This window comes from Martes martes (assembly GCF_963455335.1).
Source record: "Martes martes genome assembly, chromosome: 8".
NCBI lineage: Eukaryota > Metazoa > Chordata > Mammalia > Carnivora > Mustelidae > Martes > Martes martes.
In genome coordinates this window covers 90,184,203-90,206,460 of record NC_137895.1, presented here as the reverse complement: position 1 = coordinate 90,206,460, position 22,258 = coordinate 90,184,203, and the positions used below count along the sequence as shown (strand labels likewise).

General features: G+C 36.2%; 1 pseudogene across 1 annotated transcript; it reads right to left on the bottom strand.

Moving 5' to 3' along the window:
• Nucleotides 1–9,573: 9,573 nt before the first annotated feature.
• On the bottom strand, nt 9,574–17,873 carry LOC308347489 (olfactory receptor 6C1-like; annotated as a pseudogene). The gene is made up of 2 exons: nt 17,409–17,873; nt 9,574–10,046 (listed from the first exon to the last, which is right to left on the bottom strand). The product of its transcript is annotated as an olfactory receptor 6C1-like (transcript).
• Between the last annotated feature and the right edge of the window lie 4,385 nt (nt 17,874–22,258).

The following is a 22,258-nucleotide window of genomic DNA, read 5'->3' as shown; positions in this document are numbered from 1 at the left end:
AGACAGCATCCCTGCAGCTCTTTGGTGCTTTTAAACTGCAGCTTTTTCTTCTGTGCCCAAGGACAGAGGAATCTATTCCCAGTCCCTCAGCACTAATCTTCCCATTTATGTTCCTAGCAAGGGGGTGGGGCCTCACTTTGTCACTGGGTCTCCTGTTTATTCTGTGCTCTTGACTTTGTCTTTGTCTTTGGTTGTTCAGAAGCTGTTCAGTCAGCCCTAGTTCTTCAGAAGGAATTGTACTACTAATAGGTATAATTTGGTGCAGTCTGTGAAGAAGGTGTGTTCAGGGTCTTCCCGCCACACCATCTTCTCCTATCAAAGATGCATATTAATATCTTGAAAAATCAGAAGAATATTTGAAACTTTAGCTTTTCATTTTCAATTATAGGAGTAGATTGCATAGAATACCAGAGGAGACTTGTATGTAATTTAACAGTTGCTTTGTTGGTTAAGTTTTAGGAAACCAATATCACATCACTAGCTATAGTGTTAAATCCAATTGTATACATTCCTTTGCATATATACAGATACTTGTAGAATATTTATGTGAGTCTAAATTTTGATAACTATTTCAAAATTTCCCTCCTACAGACAAAAATAAAAACCCATTGCATGCTAACAATCACAGATATTAGAAATAACTTACATATTTTATAAACGGGAAAACAAAATGAAGCCACACTTCACTTAGTAATAAAGACAGTCTCATAAAGATCAGATCGCAGTGTCCAGATGTTGAGGTTAAAGAGACCCAATATCTTTGTAAACTTGCCATCTGTCACCATACAACAGGATTACAATAGCATTGACTATATTCCCTCTACTGTACCTTTTATTGCTGTGACTTATTTATTTCATAACTAGAAATCTGTACCTCCCACTCCTCTTCACATATTGTGTTCATCACCCCCAACACCTTCCATATGGCATTTGTGATTTTGTCCTAATACATGTTCTCCATATTGTTCTCTGCACTGATGGGTCTATTTCTGCTTTGTTTCATGCTTTACTTGTTTATTTTGCTTTTTAGAGTCTACATATAAGTGAAAACATCTGGCATTTGTCTTTCTCTATCTGGCATATTTCAATTGGCATGGTATCCTCTGTGTCTATCAATGTAAATGGCAAGAACTCACCCTTCTTTATAGCTGAGTAATATTCCACTACACACACATGTGTGCGCACACACACACACACACACACACAAAACCACTTCTTTCTCTATTCATCTCTCAACATACACTTAGGCTGCTTCCATATCTTGACTATTGTGAATAATGCCACAAAAAATGTGAGAGTGCATAAATCTTTTGGAATTAATGTTTTTGATAAAATATTTTTATTATTTATAATACTAAGCAAATGATTTATGTCCCATATCTACCAGTTTATATTCACAATTATAAATCATTTACATGGAACCTACAGATACTTTAAAGGAGGACACAACTCAGCCACTTTCGTGATATATAGAGTGTTTAGCAAATGAGCTCAGAATTTCCTATAGCTGTGACATGGATGTGGGAAGATAGCAGATTAGAAGTTTAAATTTTTTTCTCTTGTTAAATCTTCATGATAACGTTAGTTTATATTAATCAGAACTTTTTGATTTCTTTGTATAAGACAGTACTTCAAGGACCAAACCTTTGAAGGTTTGTGTCTTTCTGGTTCCATAGAGAGCAAATGAAGGAGTTCAGCATGGGGCCAACAGAGGTATTGAGAATAGCTACTTCTTTGGTCAATGAAGTCCTTTTCCCCCCTGCTAAGTAATTAGCATATATGGAAATGACAATGAAAATCATGTGAGAAATATTAGTGAACTAAACATTTTTTTCTTTCACTAGCAGATATGATGTATATTGGACAATATCACAAATGCCAAAGTAAATAGCAAAGTAACCAAAACAAAGGAAAAGCCAATTACTTCTAGGAGCCATGCATCTGAGAAGATAGTTGTATAAGGAAAAGATAGGCACAGACAAAGTTATGACACTGGACGCACATTTATCCAGCTGGAACAGGAACATAATGTGTGAGGAAATGGTCAGGAACTTACACAGCCATGCACAGAGCACAAACAGGTTGTATAGTTTCCTGTTTATGATGGTGATGTAATGAAGGAGTTTACAAATGGCAACAGAGTGGTCAGAGGACAGAGCAGTTAGAATGGGAAATTCATTCACCTCCATGAAGATAAAGAAAAATTGTTGGACTATATAACTCTTATGAGAAAGGATTTTGTCCTAGGCGATGATTGTCCCCAGAAATCTACAAATACATAGAGTGGTAAATGAGATTTCTAAGATAGAGTAGTTTCATCTAAGAAACACATAAATGTCTGTAGATGAAAGTCTATGAAGTTTAGAGTAATGACAGCCAGGTTGCCAGTGACACATAATATGAATGTGATAAATAAAAAGAGTAAAATCACAAGCAGAAGATCGGGATCATCAGAAAGGCTGAGCAGGACAAAATCTGATCATTGTATGGTTGTTCATCCGTGCCCCCCCCTTTTTTTCCCTTTTTTTAAAGATATGTGACAATATTGATGAGTCTGGGGGAGTTTACGTTAAGTGAAATAAGTCAGTCACAGGAGTACAAAAGTTGCATAATTCCACTTATATGAGGTGTTATAATTAGTCTAACTCATGGAAATGGAGAGTAGAAAATTGGTTACTTTGGGATGGATCAGGGTGGGCAATGGGGAATTGCTGTTAAGTGGCAGGAGTTCAGTTCTGTATGGTAAATGAGTAGCAAAGATTTTGAAGATGAATATTGTTGAAGAACATTGTTTTCTGTACTACATTTTGCTTAAAGTTAACAGTACTGTATTGTAGATAGTCCAAGATGGTGGATGAGTAGGAGATATTAGTTTTTGTCTGGCCCCAGGAATTCAGCTAGATAGCTTTCAAAGCATTCTGAACATATGTGAATTCAATTGGAGATCTAAGAAAAGAAGAGCTGCAACTTTACGAATAGAAAAGTGACCAATTTCTGCAAGGTAAGAGATGTGGAGAAGTGAATCTGAGGTGATCTGTGGGTTGATAAGCTGAGGAGGGAAGGAGGCTTCATCAGCCAGCTACTGGAAAACAATATAGCAGAGAGCCTAAAATCAGAACTTTTAGAAGTCTGCTCCATTGAGGGCCATCCCGGTCTGAAAGGTGCTTAGGTGGTAGAAACAGGGTAGGATACTTGGTGGCACAGTGTGGTCTCAGGATCCCCAGAGTCACAAGAAGATCAGGATGTGGCAGAGTTCCCAAACATCAGAGCAGGGAAGCTGGCTGCAATCAGTGAGCCCAGGAATGGACTCTCAGGTCAGGTTGCCATATACCATGAAGAGCAGCATGGCTGACCCACCGTCCTTCAAGCAGGGGCCCAGCAAGAGGCAGAACTGTTGTGAGACCCCCTTTCCACCTGTGGAAGGAGTGACATGAGTGTGAACCACAGGAGTCTGCAGGGTTTGGAGACTCTAAATGGAGTTACATGCCTGGGATAGAAATGCACTCTCACAGGCTGGGTGGGCACTAAGAGTGGATGGAGGCCAGGGAGATGGGAGTGATTGACTACTTTTATCTGAGGGCACACTGAGGAGTGGGGCCCTTTTCTTTAGTCTGTGGGGCTGGAGACTGGGAGGCTGCCATTTTCATTCATATCCTCTAAAGAGGCAGGGAAAGCCTTCAGGGAACAAAAGCCACAGGGAGCAATCAGAGCAGATTACTTAGCCTGATCCCTTGGCAAGGGCAGTGCCAGTCTGGGGCAAATACACTGGAGAATCAGTGATCTCAGGAAGATCAGCAAGAACATCTGACTCAGACCAGGTTTACAGATCATAGGAAATTGCAAAACTCCAGTGCTAGGTGAAAACAGTATATAGAATATATAGAATTCATGGTTTATTCCCCACAATTCTTTTATCTTTCAATTTTAATTTTTTTCTAATTCCCTATTCAACCAATTTCTTATTTTGTCAACTCTTTTTTTTTTTAAAGGACTTTATTTATTTATTTGACAGACAGAGATACAAGTAGGCAGAGAGGCAGGCAGAGAGAGAGAGAGAGGGAGCAGGCTCCCTGCCAAGCAGAGAGGCAGATGCGGGGCTCAATCCCAGGACCCTGAGATCATGACCTGAGCTGAAGGCAGAGGCTTAACCCACTGAGCCACCTAGGCACCACTTACAACTCTTTTCTAAAAATCTTTTTAACGTTCATTTTCACCCTTACATTCTATCCTTTTATTATATTTAATTTTATTTTTGTGTATATATATATATGTATGTGTATATATATACACACATACATATATATACACATATATATGTATATATATATATATTTCTTTTTTTACAATTTTGGGATGCAATTTCTTCTAACAAACAGGTAACAAACAGATACATCAAGAATCTAGTATATAGCAATACAAGCCTTTCTCAAGAAACAAGAACGGTCTCAAATATACAATTGAACCTTACACCTAAAGTTGCTGGGAAAAGAACAGAAAATAAAGCCTAAACCCAGGAGGAGAATAAAATTAATAAAGATTACAGCAGAAATCAATGAAGTAGAAACCAAAAAAGCAGTACAATAGATCAGCAAGACTTGCACCTGGTTCTTTGAAAAAATTAATAATATTGATAAGCCCCTGACCAGACTTATCAAAAAGAAGGAGAAAGGACCCAAATAAATAAAATCATGAATGAAAGAGAGAAATCTCAACCAACACTGAAGAAATACAATTATAAGAACACTTTAGGAGCAACTATATGCCAATAAATTAGGCAATGTGGAAGAAATAGATGCATTCCTAGAAATGTATATCCTACTAAAACTGGAACAGGAAGAAACTGAACAGACCCATAAACCAGCAAGGTAATTGAAGCAGTAATCAAAAATCTCACAACTAACAAGGGTCCAGGACTGAATGGTTTTCCAGGGGAGTTCTACCAAACACTTGAAGAAATACTATTCTTCTGAAAGAAAGCCTGTTCTTCTGAAGCTTGTTCAAAAAATAGAAATGGAAGGAAAACTTCCAAACTCTTCCTATGAGGCCAGGATTACCTTGATCCCAAAATCAGAGAAAGACCCTACCAAAAAGGAGAATTACAGACCAATATCCCTGATAAACACGGATGCAATAATTCTCACCAAGTTACTAGCCAATAGCATCCAAAAGTGCATTAAAAGGGTAATTCACCTCAACAAAGTGAGATTTATTCCTGAGCTGCAAGTGTGGTTCAACATCCACAAATCAATCAACATGATATACTGCATTAATAAAAGAAAGGACAAGAACTGTATGAGCCTCTAATAGATGCAGAAAAAGTATTTGATAAAATACAGAATACTTTCTTGATTAAAACTCTTCACAGTATAGGGAGAAACATACCTCAATATCATAGAAGCCATATACAGAAAGCCCAGACTAATATCATTCTCAATGGGGGAAAACTGACAGCTTTTCCCCTAGGGTCAGGAACATGGCAGGGATGACCTCTCTCACCACTATTGTTCAACATAGTACTAGAAGTCCTAGTCTCAGCAATTAGACAACAAAAGAAACAAAGGACATCCTAATTGGCAAAAAAGTCAGACTCTCACTTTTCATAGATAGCTTGATATTCAATGTGGAGAACCCAGAAGACTCCACCCCCAAATTACCAGAACTCATGCAGGAAATCAGAGTGGCAGGATATAAACTAAATGCATGGAAAACAGTTGAATTTTGTACACTAACAATGAGACAGAAGAAAGAGAAATTAAGCAGTGGATCTCATTTACAATTGCACCAAGAACCATAAGATACATAGGAGTAAACCTAACCAACAGGCAAAGGATCTTTACTCAGAAAACTATGGAATACTCATAAAAGAAATTGAGGAAGACACAAAGAAATGGAAAAACACCCCATGCTCATGAACTGGAAGAATAAATATTGTTAAAATGTCTATGCTACCTAGAGCAATCTACACATTCAATGCAATCTCTATCAAAATACCATCAACTTTTTTCACAGAGCTGGAAAAAAAAATAATCCTAATATATGTATGGAACCAGAAAAGACCCTGAATAGCCAAAAGAATGTTGTAAAAGAAAACCTATATTACAAATCTGTAATCATTCAGATGCTATGGTAGTGGCACAAAAACAGACACATGTTGTCTTTTGAATGCTATTGGCTATTGGAATAGAATAGAGAACTCAGAAATGGACCCTCAACTCTATGGTCAACTAACCTTCGACAAAGCAGGAAAGAAAATCCAGTGGCAAAAGATTTTGTTGAAAAAGTCTTTTCAACAAATGGTATTGGGAAAATTGGACAGCCACACGTGGAAGAATGAAACTGGACCATTTTCTCACACCATACACAAAGAGACTCAAAATGGATGAAAGATTTGGATGTAAGACAGAATCCATCAAAATCCTTAAGGAGAACACAGTCAGCAACCGCTGCGACCTCAGCCACCATAACTTCCTGCTAGACAAATCTCCAAAGGCTAAGAGAGACAATGGCAAAAATGACTTTATCCAGAGAAAAAGCTTTTGCACAACAAAGGAAACAGTCAACAAAACTGAAAGGGAACCTACAGAGTGGGAGAAAATATTTTGCAAATGTCTTATCAGATAAAGGGCTTGTATCCAAAATCTATAAAGAAATAATCATACTCACACCTAAAGAACAAATAATCCAATCAAGAAATGGACAAAGGAGGGGCGCCTGGGTGGCTCAGTGGGTTAAACCTCTGCCTTCAGCTCAGGTCATGATCTCAGGGTCCTGGGATCGAGCCCCGCATCAGGATCTCTGCTCAGCAGGGATCCTGCTTCCTCCTCTCTCTCTTTCTCTCTCTCTCTCTGCCTACTTGTGATCTCTGTCTGTCAAATAAATAAATAAAATCTTAAAAAAAAAAAAAAGAAATGGACAAAGGACACTAATCAACATTTCCCTAAAGAAGACTGTAAAATGGCCAACAGACACATGAGAAAATGCTTCACATCACTCGGCAGCAGGAAAATACAAATCAAAACCACAATGAGATACCATCTATAGCAGTCAGAATGGCTAAAATTAACCATTCAGGAAATGACAGATGTTAGGGAGGATAGAGAAAGGGGAACCCTCTTACACTGTTGGTGGGAATGTGAGCTGGTGTAGCCACTCTGGAAAATAGTATGGAGGTTCTTCAAAAAGTTAAAAATAGAGGTACCCTATAACCCAGCAATTGCACTATTAACATTTACCTCCAAAGATACAAATGTAGTGATCCGAAGGGGCACCTGTACCCTAATGCTTAAAACAGCAATATCCACAACAGCCAAACTATGGAAGGATCCCAAATGTCCATCAAGAGATAAGTAGATAAAGAACACGTGGTGCATTTATACTATGGAATACTACTTAACCATCAAAAAACATAAAATCTTGCCATTTGCAATGATATGGATGGAACAAGAGGGTATTATTCTAAGCAAAGTAAGTCAATCAGAGAAAGACAGTTAGCATATGATCTCACTCATATGTGGAATTTAAGAAAGAAAATGGAGAATCACAGGGAAAGAGAGGAGAATATAAAACAAAGTGAAATCAGAGAGAGACACATAAACCATAAGAAACTCTTAATCATAGAAAACAAACTAAGGGTTACTGGAGGGGAATCAGGTGAGGGGATGGGGTAACCAGGCAAAGGACATTAAGGAAGACACATGATGTAATGAATACTGGATATTATATAAGACTGATAAATCACTGACCTTACCTCTGAAACTGATGAAACATTTTATTTTAATTAACTGAATTCAAATAAAAATGAAAGAAAACATTACTGTATTGTGCCTTTAAAAATACAAATGGGTAGATCTTAAATGTTCTCACCACTTTACAAATATAATTTGTACTTATTCACAACCATAGCAGTCAGCTATATAATCCCATATTATTAATAATCACTACTATTTATTGATAACTAACTACACTATGTGCTTGACAGATTCATCTCCATCCCTATAGTACATTACATGCGCCAGATTTATCTGATATCTGACTTACCAGTTACCATCTGACTTACTAGAGGGAAGCCTCTATTGAGAGAGGCTATAAAAACCCTGTTTGTCAACTATTTGCCTTCTTTCACATGCAAACTATACTTCAGTCAGGATGAAATTGAGAAACCATTCATACATTTTCTCTTATATTTTGAGTCCCCTTCAATTTTTTGTCACTTACTTTATTTTTTTTCTTAACAAATCCTGTGCTATATTTCTCAATTGAATACATTGCACAAGGATCATTAGGAATGTTGAACGACTACTTAGGATTGTAGTTTATTTTTTATTAATAAAAAGTGCCTTCTATTATTTAGGAAATACTTTAAAATCCACAATTCTTATTTAACCTACACATGCATGCACACACACACACACACACACACACACACAAACACCACACATACATATCATCCAAAATACTTTAGGCACTTACTACATTGAGTAGAATGGAAGAGTATTTTAACAGATGAAATTCTAATTTTATACGAGATGGAAAAATTTGTTCTGTTATGAAGTTTTTATTTTCTAAAAACATGAGTGATTTTGTTTAGGAATTAAATAATTTACATAAATGCCAGTTTTAAACTAGTCTAAAACTAGAGAAAGAGCTATGCATCTATATTCTAGTGTAGTGAGAAAACGGAGCTTACATTCTATGTAACTAGAGAAAGAATGTATTCTATTGATCTCAAACAGCTTTTTCCTCACTTTTTCTGCAGTATGTATTGTAAGAGTCATTATGGGATTTGGAAATATGGGAATCTTTATACTGTTAAACATCTATGCTTTTTTGTTTGTTTAAGATTTTGTTTATTTATTTATTTGACAGAGAGAGACTCATGAAAGAGGGAACACAAACAGGGGGAACGGGAGAGGGAGAAGCAGGATTCCTGCCGACTAGGGAGCCTGATGCTGGGCTCCATCCCGGGACCCTGGGATCATGACCTGAGCTGAAGGCCGATATTTAACGACTGAGCTACCCAGATCTATGCTTAAAAAAAAAAAAAAAAGTTAAATTATATGGATATACCCTATTAAGTATGCAATTTTTTTTATTTTAAAATAAAAGCATCCACATTTTCAATAAAACATATGGCATTTGAGGATTTTTTTTTCCTAGAGAAACTGCAAGATATTGAAGGAAGTTTCTGACAAAGATCAATGAAAATGACAAGATTATATTGTCTGTTTTGAGTAAGAAAAATATCACATCAATATTTATACAGTGTCTCATCCATTCCAGGTGATAACTGTTTTCCTAAACAAAACTCAAATACAACTTTCTGAATAAAACAATTATTGTTCAAGAAGTTGCAACTAACAATGGGTTCAGAAGAATGGGAGCCAGAAAGTCATATGAAATTATTTCAGTTGAATGGGAAATATATTAAATGTGCTTGTAAACTGTTAAAAAGAAAGAAAGAAAGAATGAATAAGGATAGCAGGAAGACCACTGTGATTTAAAGCTGGCTCAAATTTCATGTTTGTATATTTTAAGTTGCCCTGCAATGTACCTAATTTGTGACACCACAGCATTTCATTTGCTTGAGAAAAAAACAATCTTCCTTGCCTTGTCCATGAAGGCTCACTTGACTTGCTGGTTCCTTAGGCTGTAAATAAAAGGGTTCAGCATGGGGGCTACTGAGGCTTTTAGCACAGCACTCCCTTGCTCAGAAACACTCGGTCTTTTGCTAAAGGTTTAATATATATAAAAATGCAGCTGCCATAGGAGATGGAGATGACAATCATGTGGGATGAACAAGTGGAAAAGGCCTTTGTCCTCTGACTAGTAGAAGGAGTCCTCAAAATTATTCTGGTGATATATACATAGTACAGTAATATCGATGCCAAAGTGAACATTAAAGAAAATAGAGACCAGGAAAACCCCACTATCTCTAGGAATTTTGTGTCTGAACAAGAAAGTTGCAGCAGGGGAAAATAATCACAGTTTAAGTGGTCAGTAATATTAGACCTACAATAATTAAGGTTTAAGAGCGACATGAGCACAGGGAATATGATTAAGAATTACATCAGCCAAGCCATGAAGAGAAGACAAGGAGTCTGAAAACTGTAGGATTCGAATTAGCAAAGTTCCAAATATGGAGCCAGAATTTGGCTGAAATAGTATGTCATTTCGTCTACAGGTGAGATTTCAAGTGAACTGAAAATAGCAGTGATCCATTAATTTCCTCTCTTTTACCAGTGAACTCTTCAGTTAAGGCAAGTTTGAAAACATTCAGTATCACAGAGCTTGAAGGGCTAGAACAGGTAGTTTTCCCCATCTTTTCTGACTCCAAATAACACCTGTTAACTTTTGGGAATGTGAGCATGGGTTTCTTCCCAGTGAGAATAACCTTTGTGCTCTTGCTTCAATTGTTTACTGGTTTCCCATACTCTGTAAGTTAAAGCTTAATTACATTGAGAATCCTCAGAAATGGGAAAGATCCTGTATTTTTTAATGATGTGTGTGTTTTAGCCTTACCCATTGATTAACTTTTGCTAACATTCCACCTTTCCAACTCCTCCTACTATCTCATGGGTCAGATATACTAGAGTCATTGCCTCCAGCAACCTTAGAAGTTAGAGATAGAGGGGAGAAAGAAGCAGGAAATAATTTAAGCTGGAGAGCTTAGAATAGAGTTTGATCACATCTGAATTCCTGGTCATATTTTATGATGTTTCAGCCAGCATGTAATTATTCTGACCTGTATAGCTATACAGATATTTATACCATTTCATATTCTCTTTCTATTTAAAATCATATGAATTACTGCTATTAGTATGGAAGAATTTCCCTAACTTAAAGAGGTAGGAAAGCACTCTCCTAGAAAACTTGGGTGAATAGTTTAATTTCTTGTATGTGTTTTCAAAGTAGTAGGTTTTAATTTCTTTTTTATTTTCATTTTCTGTTTTTCATTATTATTACTTATTAAAGATTTTATTTCTTTATTTGACAGAGAGAGAGTATAGTAAGCAGAGCAGAAGGCAGAGGGAGAGGGAAAAGCACGCTCCCCACTGAGCAGGGAGCCTGATGCAGGGCTTGATCCCAGGACCTGGACTCATGACCTGAGCCAAAGGCAGATACCTAAGTGACTGAGCTACCCAGGCATCCCTAGAGCTTAAAATTTATACCTGTGCTAGCCTCATGGAAAATTATACTACATTAGTAATAACATAATTTATTGCCCTATTTTTATCACTTTACTGCTCATTCTTCCTTTAACAGAAACTCCTCTATTCTACCCTGTAGAGATGTAATTTTCAACCAGATTGCCAAAGGTATTGGAAATGACATGAGTGGATAACACGCATTTAAGCATTTATAATGTCAGGATCTTGACATAGTGCCCTAAATAGTGGAGGTAAATTGAACAAGAAGATGTGAAGTCTCTCTTTCTCTTTTTTTTCCCTAAAGACATTTATTTATTTATTTATTTATTTATTTATTTATTTTTAGAGGGAGAGAGAGTGGGACAGAGTGGGATTAGGGACCAAAGGAGAGAATCTTCAAGCAGACTCTCCACTGAGTGTTGATCCTGACAGGGGGCTCAATTCCACAATGTATGAGATCATGACTTGAGTTGAAACTCTCGGTCCCTGAGCCTCCTAGGGACCATGCATCTCATCTCTACTAAGCTGCTCCCAATACCGATATAGCACTTCAGGCAGAGGCAGTGAAAAAAGAAATAATTGGCAATAGAAGGACTTGACTTTGGTTGTTTTCAAAGCACTTGCATTGAGCTATCTGTTGCCAACTCACATCACATAATACATTCTTAGTTGTTCTGTCAGTTCTGTAGAGAAACTGGGATGCTATTTCTGAGGGTTCCCTTCCATGTATGGTCTTAATTTATGATTTGTCAGTGATAGGACTTGGCACAAAATTTGGAAGTTGGAAGGGAAGTGGAGGCTATTGCTCTACAGTTTGAAGCCAGGCTGGTGCTTGCAGGCTAGATCATAGTGGATTTTCAGGAAGTGTTTGAAAACTACCAACTTTATTGCTAAGATATAGGTAGATGCTTTCTCAGAAATAACTGAGACTTGCTGTGATTTCCCATTAAGCTTTCTTGAAGCATTCTCACAGGGCTTCAACATGAGATCTCTGGTGTTAGTTTCCTCAACATTCTCCTTGGTGTTCAAACTTTTCCTTCCATAGCTATCTCTTTCATTATTTTTAAAAGCTATAATTCCTCCATTATCTCCTTTCTTTCCAAAGTGCTTACAGAAATCCTACCTTCACCTGAACCCTGACTGATATAGGACCCATGCTGTAAAAATTTGCAAATTTATGATTTCTTATAGTTACACCATTCTGTAATTCTATATATAACTGGCAGTATAGCCTTAAGCCAAATATGCTCATTCATGAGAGGTTAACAAAGATGAGAGGTAAGACAGTGTACTATTCTATAGCAAGTCTTTGAGTACAAAGCCCAAAAGATCAAGTAGATACTAGCACAAAGGAGAAAAGTAGGTTGTCTTGCAACATGCTGCAAGATGTTAATTAAGAAGTTGGGATGCAATGCCAAAAAGAGCAACAAAATGGTGAATGGTGTTTCTTTACATGTATCCTTCTTACTTTTTACATGTATCTTATCCTCTAAAGACAATTGGTGTAATTCTGTAATTCCAACTGCCATGGAGAATGGTAATTGAGGAGTAGAGTCAACAAAGAATAGGGGAATAACCCCCACCCACAATTAATTTTTCTTTAACACTTATTTCAGGAGGACATTATGGGAGGATATATGCTTTTAGGGACTGGCATTTCAGAATATAGTGTGTACTTGATTATGACACTAATTGAAACAAATCATTGAGTCTTGTGGAGAGATTCCACAGAGAAAAAGAACACCAATGTGTGGGAACTGGGGAGGGAAGGCTGGCTATAACAAAAGGATGCCACAGATTCTGAATTTGTTAAATCAAATATGGTAAATTTAGATTTGCCAAATAGCATTAGCAAAAAGGAAAGACTTTAAGCATGCATGGAATAAAATGGGTGATCCTCCAATTGTGAAATTAAATTTCACAATTTGTGATTTCTTTTATAAGAAATTCCAGAAAAAGTAAAAGTAATTGATGTGGCCAAAAGACATCTGTGTATATCTGAATCAATAGCAGGCATGGAGAGTAAAGGGAATGGCTCTGAAGAGGCCAAGGAAATTATTAAGCATGATGCAGATATTCTATATATGCTTTGTCAGCTGTTGTCCAAATTTATTGGATTAAAATGATTGCATATGCTTTTATGTAAGATACATTAATAAATTTCATTACATTGACACAACTAGAATGAATCAGTAATTTTTAATTTATAAATGGTTTAAAGTATGTGAAGATCCCCAAACACAGAAATAAATAGATCATACTTTGAATTTCTTCCAAGATTCACTCTCATTGGTATAATAGAAACGATTCTGACCAAAATCCAGGGTTCATTTTTTTCTACACAGAAAAATAACTGATATTTATAAATACTACATGTTGCAATCAACTTCTTCTAAACACCTGTTCATGTTGACTCTCTTTGGCCCCTTGCTATGAATCATGAATGTTCTTAGTGGCATCTAGAGTGGTAAAGCCTTTCCAGAAAATTTTCCATTATTTTGTCCGTCCATTAAAGAAATCAGTATCCATGGCATCTCTAGCCTTATGAAGTGTATTTCTAAAATTATAAGACTTGAAAGTCAGAATTACCCTTTGATCCATGGGCTTAAGAATGATTGTTGCGTTAGCAGTCATGAAAACAACATTGACCATATTGTACCTCTCCATCAGAACTCTTGAATGGTCAGGTGCATTGTCAGTGAGCAGCAATATTTTGAAAGGAATCTTTTACTGAGGAGTAGGCCTCAACAGTGAGCTTAAAATATTTAGTAAACCATGTTGTAAACAAAGGTGCTGTCATCCAGACTTTGTTATTCCATTTATAGAGCACAGGCAGAGTACTGTTAGCATAATTGTTAGGCCTAGGTCTTTCAGAATGATCAATGAGCGCTGGCTTCAATTTAGAGTCACTGGCTGCCTTAGCCTTAACAAGAGAGTCAGCCTAGACTTTGAAGCTTTGAAGTCACTCATTAGCTCCTCTTTTCTATCTATAAACAGGCTAGATGGCATCTTCATCAACTATAAGTCTTTTTTATCTGCATCAAAAGTGTGTGGTTTAGTGTTGTCACCTTCATTAATTATCTTAGCTAGATCTTCTGGATAACTCACTTCAGGTACTACATCAGTCCTTGCTTCTTCACTGCATACTTTAATGTTATGGAGAGGGCTTCTTTCCTTAAACCTCATGAGCCAATCTCTGCTTGCTTCAGACATTTTTTTTCCCCTGTAGCTTCCTCGCCCCTTCCTGCCTTCACAGAATTGAAGAAAATTAGGGCCTTCTTCTGTGGTAGGTTTTGGTTTAAGGGAATATTGTGGCTGGTTTGGTATTCTATCCATACCACTAAAACTTTCTCCACTATAATAAATATAATAATGATGAAAAATCTTGAAATATTGTGAGAATTACCAAAATGTGATACAGAAAGGAACAAATGCTGTTGGAAAAATGGCACCAATAGAATTGCTTGATGCAGGATTGTCACAAATGTTCAACTTGTGAGAAATGTAGTATATGCAAAATACAACAAAGCAAAGCACAATAAAGTGGAATATACCTGTACCACATTTTGTTTATCCATTCATCACTTAAAGGTTACTTGTGTTGTTTCTGCTATTTGGCTCTTATGCCTGATCCTCTGTGAAAATGTGTGTTGAAATCTTTGCATGAACATATGTTTTCAATTCTTAGAATTTCTGGGTTATTTGGTAACTCTGTGTTTACCTTCTTGATGAGCTGCCAAACTTTTCCAAGTGGCTGCGTGTTTTACATTCCAAGCAGCAGCACATGGGGTTCTTAATTCTCTACATCATCACTCGTTATTATGTACAATAACACTTGTTGTTTTTTGTGTTACATATAACCAACATATATGTACTCACACCCACACAGTCACACACACATACACATACTTAACTGTCTTAGTAGCTGTGAAGTGGTATGTCATTGTAGTTTTGAATTACATTTTCCTAAAGACTACTGTTCTCGAACATCCTTTCAAGTGCTTTTTGTCTGTTTGTATATCTTCTTCAAGCCCTGAATATTTTAAAATATCAGGACATGCAAATCATTACAATTATATTTTCTGTTGATATTAAAGAAAAAGTAATGACTAAAGTACATTCTAAATGTCAGTGTCAACTATAACCCATTTCCAAAATCTTCCCTCAACAATAGATTTTTGTCATGTTTTTCCAATGCCATACTTTCATATTTAAGTTATAAATCCAGAGTTTATTCTATACTTTCACTCTACACAGAAAAAGTCATTCATTTATTTTATATCATTATATTTTTTGCTAACTGTATTAATCTACTTAGTTATTTATCATTTGATATTAAGTTCAGTAAATGAGATGATACTTTTCTAAATCTATGCCATGTATGGGAAGAAACAATTATAGGAAAGATAAATAAAAGAGAAAAAATGTTATCCTTAGTTTCATCTTTCAAAATGATACAAGAATATGTGTGATTAATAATTTATAATTTCTTCAACACATTTATACTCATGAAATCATCTGAAGTTGATGTGCATATTAGGATGATTCTCAAACCAGGCTTAGGTATTTGCTGAAATTATTAAGCTGCTCCAGCCTTCAGGAGGAAGGTATGTTCAATAATTTCTTATGATTGTTAGTATATTATTTGTCAGGTTTAACTGAAATATTTGTAATTGCTCATAATTCTCTAACACAAATTAAACAACTAGTTTCAATGGAATATACTCTAACGCACAATGTTTTATTTTTTAGTTTTGTTTATTTTTTTAGAGATTTATTTATTTTAGAGAGAATGAGAGAACGAGAGTGCATGATAGGAAGGGCAGAGGGAGAGAATCTTTAAGCAGACTCCCCACTAAGCATGGAGTGTGACATGGAGCCTGATCTCACAACCCATTAGATCATTACTTGTGCCAAAATCAAGGGTGGATGCTTAATTGACTGAGCCATTCAGGTGCCCCCACAATCTTTTCAAAATAAACTCATATTTTCTAATTTGATCATCAACACTAATGGTTATTTTCTGCCACAATTATCTTTTCATTTCATTAAATAGAGTGTGTAGCAATAATTCAAAAGATATAAATAATTCAAAATTATTCAAAATATATAAGTTCAAAAATATATAAGTCAACAGTAATTCAAAAGATATAAATAAATATCAGGTTTTTTTTAAAGATTTTATTTTTATTTATTTGACAGAGATCACAAATAGGCAGAGAGGCAGGCAGAGAGAGAGAGAGAGAGAGAGGGAAGCAGGCACCCTGCTGAGCAGAGAGCCTGATGCGGGGCTCAATCCCAGGACCCTGGGATCATGACCTGAGGTGAAGGCTAGAGGCTTTAACCCACTGAGCCACCCAGGCGCCCCAATAAATATCAGTTTTAAGTAGGTTGTAAATAGGTACAAATAAAGAGTTGTAATAACTTTTACATTGCATGCTACATTAAATATAAAATAAATAAAATACTTCATATTCTTGACTAGAATTCAAAGCTAACAGAGACAGATTGAAAACTTAGCTCCATTTCTTTCAGATACTCACAGGGAAATGATGTGATGAGAAAAAAGTATCTCTTGCAGGACATGAAGAAAATTAAATTCTTTGGAACAAAGATTTTTGTGCAAAAAATGCTTAAGAAGAGATAAAGATGAATATCAAAGACATGAAAGCAAAAAAAAAAACATAAAAAACCAGAAGAAACTGTGTATTGGAAGCTACTACTAGATATATTGATATTATTAGGGGTTCCTTTGTTCATTTCCTTTATATAAAATGCAACAAGAATTCATTTGCTTGAGAAGGAAACAATCTTGTGTATAATGTTCAAGATGGCTTTTTTCACCTGCTGGTTCCGCAAAGTATAGATGAAAGGATTCAAAAGTGGAGCCACGGAAGTGTTGAGCACTGCAATTACCTTGGAAAAGGATATTCTTTGTTTGACTGATGGTATAACATACATGAAGATGCAGCTGCCATAAGAAAGGGATATCACAATCATGTGAGAAGAACATGTTGAAAAAGCTTTTTTCTTCTGATTAGTTGAAGGGAATTTTAGAATTGTTAAGACAATAAATGTGTATGATATTATCACCATTAACAACGTGACCACAAGTGTCATCGATGCAGAAATGAATCCCATGGTTTCAGTGAGCTGTGTATCTGAGCAGGAGATCTGCATGAGGGGAGTTGTATCACAGTAGAAATGGTCAATAATTTTGGAAGCACAGAAGTCAAGATTTATGCCTAAGAGGAGAGATACAAAGATGGTAAAGAATCCAGCAAGCCAACAACAGAAGACAAGTTGAGTGCAGACCTTACTGTTCATGATGGTTGTGTAATGCAGGGGCTTACAGATGGCAACGTAACGGTCATAGGATATAGCAGCCAGCAAGTAAAATTCAGATGCACCAAGAAGGAAGGCAAAAAACATTTGAGTTGCACAACAATTAAAGGAAATGGTTTTGTCTCCAGTTGCCATAGTAACCAACAATTTAGGGATGCATGTAGTAGTATAGGAAATTTCTAAGAAGGAAAAATTCCAAAGGAAAAAATATATGGGGGTCTTGAGGTGAATATCCACCAGGGTAAATGTGATGATGATCAGATTGCCAGTGATGCTCAGCAAGTAGCTGAGAAGCAGAAAAACAAATAACACAACTTTCAACTGTGGGTCATCAGTCAAACCTGCCAGGATAAACACTATCACTTGTGTGTGGTTTCCCATTACTGTCCTCTACTTTTCCAGTTATAGACAGAAAAGAAAAACAGAAAGAAATTGACAATCCCAGTGGTAAAATAAGAGTGATTTAAATGTCTAAAATAAAGTTAGCAAGTGACATTTCAGATAGAGTAACACAATGTTTGTTCAGGTTTTGAAGACGGATATGCCAGGAAGTTTGCATTTTCAGAGTATCTGGACAGCGATTTTCATCTTCAGTTTGTAATTCTACTGGAGAATAACCTATACGATGATAGAAATTGTTGATTTTTTAAGGAAATAAATTTGATGGAAATTAAAGGGACATATCAAACATAGAAAAGTGCTTTTCCTTTCTTGAATTTACACCATTGGAATGGATGCCATTTCTTGTTCAGTTAAAAGGTTTGCATACTAGAAACAAAGTGGTATCTGTCATTAAAAGTACAGCAGCCCATTTATTGCATTTAACACACACACACACACACACACACACACACACCCCTTGCTGTCATCAATAAATAAGGCTACCATAACTTTACCATTTTCTTCAACTAATCAACTCAAATGCCTGATTCTTGTGTCATTTACTTTCATGGCTAATGAGATACAATTTAAGATAAGTGACTTTGAGACATTGGGAATATATTTATTTGCCATCCTTATTAGTGTTTCCATTTCTTCAGTATCCCCCCTTCCCAGTTTGTATCTTGAAACAGAATCAGTGGCAACAATCTGTAATTTCAGTGCGTATAACAAAAAAGTTCACTTTCCTGTGCATGTTATGGTTCTGAGAATAGATCAAGTAAAATAAGATGAAAATGAGAATAAAAGGTAGAGATGCAGAGAAAAATATACAAATTAGTATTCAGGAAATTGTCTGAGATGTTAGAGGTAAAGAGAAGAGGGAGATAAAGACAAGAATTTACAGAAACCTAGAAGGTAAGAAGGATTTAAAGAGACAGGATAATGAGTTTGATAAAAAAAAAAAAATTAGCAGAAGATTTAAAATAGGCAAATTACTAAGACAAATTTTTTTAATATAAAATACATAAATTGGTAACTAAAATATGTAACTTATTAAGTAAAAATTTTAAGGAGAAAATGTTCACCAATAAAATTCTTCCCTATCTGCTTTTGTGCTTTACACTTACCATTTTATTCTTTGTCTAAAATACAGACTGAAAACTTGAACAATTTTGAGATCAGCATGGCCTAAGGGAGAGGAGGAGTGAGAGTATTTGGTACATTTCAAACACATATTGTATCTCAGAACAGTGGTGACACCAGTTTTAGGAAGCATATATTTCCCTATCCTAATGACACTCAGCTAACTCATAATTAAAGAAATATTAACTGTAGGATACTATTTTCAACACCTGGCATACATTGAGACAATTGAATTTTCAGATTTTCTATGCTAGTCAGTTGGAAATCAGGTTTAAGTTTGAAGGAGTATATTATCCAAGTCATCACCTTAAAAGTGAAACATTTTGTGCAAGTAACTATAGGACAGATTATAGTCTATTTCTCCAAAAAAATTATTTGTATCTCTAAGGAATATTTCCTTCCCTGGTGTCTTCATCAAAAAGCACAATAAAATAATTAAGGTTGGCTTTGGGCACTAGATAAGACAATACTGTATGTCTTAATACCAAGGTAATTATTTTCAACCTCAAAAACATAAATTATTATTTTTTAAAGAGTTTATTTATGATAGAGATAGTGAGTGAAGGAACACAACCACGTGGGAGCTGAAGAGGGAGAAATAGGCTCCCCTCCGAATAGGGAGCCTATTATGGGTCTGGATCCCAGGACACTGGGATCAGGACCTGAGCCAAAGGCAGATGCTCAAGGACTGAGACACCTAGGCTCCCCACAAAACATGTTATTATTAAAAGATATGTACAGGGTTACCTGGGTGGCTCAGTCAGTTAAGCGTCTTCATTTGGCTTAGGTCATGATCCCAGGGTCCTGGGATTGAGCCCTGCGTTAGGTTCCAGCTCAACAGGGGAGTCTGCTTTTCCCTTTGCCTCTGACCCTCCCTGCAGCTCATGTTCTCTCTCTCTCACATGCTCACTCTCTCTCTCTCTCTCTCTCAGAAATAAATAAAATCTTATAAAAAATAAAAGGCATATATATAAATAAAAATAAATATATAAGGACAAATAAAAGTTGCTTCCAATTATATCTAGAGGCATTTACAGGAGGATTCTAAGATTAAAAAAAAATGAGATCTACTATTAAAATCATCTTACTAGGGGCACCTGGGTGGCTCAGTGGGTTAAGCCGCTGCCTTCGGCTCAGGTCATGATCTCAGGGTCCTGGGATCAAGTCCCGCATCGGGCTCTCTGCTCAGCGGGGAGTCTGCTTCTCCCTCCACTTCTCTCTGCCTTCCTCTCTGCCTACTTGTGATCTCTCTCTGTCAAATAAATAAATAAAATCTTAAAAAAAATAAATAAATAAAATAAAATAAAATCATCTTACTAATGTAAAAGAAAAAGAAAGGACTATTGTTTTTCCTGGACATTCCTTTTACATTCACATAATTGTGAAGCGATCTATTATAAATTTTTCTTCATTTACACAAAATATCCCAATGGCAATAACTATAGGTATACACATACCTATAACACATAAAACAGAATTTTACTATGTCAAATTATTTCTTTGTCCAACTTTAACCTTTAAACACACCAACTATCCCCGACACACACTGTGCAAAAATTAACAAAGCTCATATTACAAAACCATTAGAAGACAATGTGTATAATATGTACAATGATGTTTACTTGCATTAGATACTGTGAATATTGGTGAAATTTAAAAACAATTTTCAATACCAAATTTTCACTGTATTCTATTTGTCTTCTGTCATCGTTTTCCCCACAATCAAAACTTAAAAGTTTAGAAAATTTAAATTAAATACTTTAATGGTAAAAACAGAACAACATGGGTTAAACATAGCTAACAGGAAATATGGTTTTTAAATTTTAGACATACTAGTGGTGCCTGGGTGGCTCAGTCCTTAAGCATCTGCCTTCAGCTCAGGTCATGATCCCAGGGTCCTGGATTTGAGCCCCACTTCGGGGTCCCTGCTCAGTGGGAAGTATGCTTCTCCCTCTCCTACTCTTCCGGCTTGTGTTCTCTCTCTTGCTGTGTCTCTCTCTGTCAAATAAATAAAGTCTTTAAAAAATAAATGAATAAAATAAATTTTAGACATACCTCTTCTTTTCATTTTTTTTGAGTCTTTAATCATTCTGACAAAGACCTAAAAACTCAAACACCTTTTCAAAAGAAGACATATACACAGATTTATTCAGATAAAATGATCTCTGCTCCAATCTTTAAATCTTTTGTCATCGTACTGAACAGACTACATTGACATTCCATTCCTCTCTGAATGGGTCTCCCTCCAGCTCACAATCTATTATTGTTTTTTCTTATGTATTTATTTTTTTTAATTTTTTTAAAGATTTTATTTATTTATTTGACAGACAGAGATCACAAGTAGGCAGAGAGGAAGGCAGAGAGAGAGGAGGAAGCAGGCTCCCTACGGAGCAGAGAGCCTGATGCAGGGCTCGATCCCAGGACTGATCCCAGGACCCTGGGATCATGACCTGAGCCGAAGGCAGAGGCTTTAACCCACTGAGCCACTCAGGGACCCCTTTTCTTATGTATTTAAGACAACTTTGTAAATGGTTTCATTAACTGTGTTTTTTTGTTTTTTGGTTTTTTTTTTTTGGTAGGTATTTAGAGTAGTATATTAAATTTCACCATTGCTACAATTTACTTATTTTTGCATTGAATTCTTTTCCATGTATTATCCTCAATGCCATATAAATTAGTGAACATTTGATCCCATTGAATATTTATGCTTTCTGGGCCCTGAAGGAAAATATCAAAAGATGATTGAAGAATTTGCAGGAGGATATGAGATCCAAGAACACCATTCCCAAGGGATCACATATTTATATTTTATTACAAAATTCTCCCCAACCACCAAATATTGGGGCACCTGGGTGGCTCAATCATTAAGTGTCTGCCTTTGGTTCAGGTCATGATCCCAGCTCTGCACTGGGCTTCCTGCTCAGCGGGAAGCCTGCTTCTCCCTCTTGAACACCCCCTGTTTGTGTTCCCTCTCTCACTGTCTCCCTTTCTGGTCAACTAAATGAATAAAATCTTAATAAAAATAAAAACAAAAATATATTTTAAAAAACCTGCTTTAAAAGAACTATTTATTTGAGAAAGAAGAGACTGAGAGAGAGATTACAGGCAGGAGGGAGGAGCAGAGGGAAAGGTACAAGCAGACTCCAGTGTGAGCCAGATGTGGAACTTGATCTCACCACCCTGAGATCATGACCTGATCTGAAATCAGAAGTCAGTTGTTCAACCAACTGAGTCACCCAGGC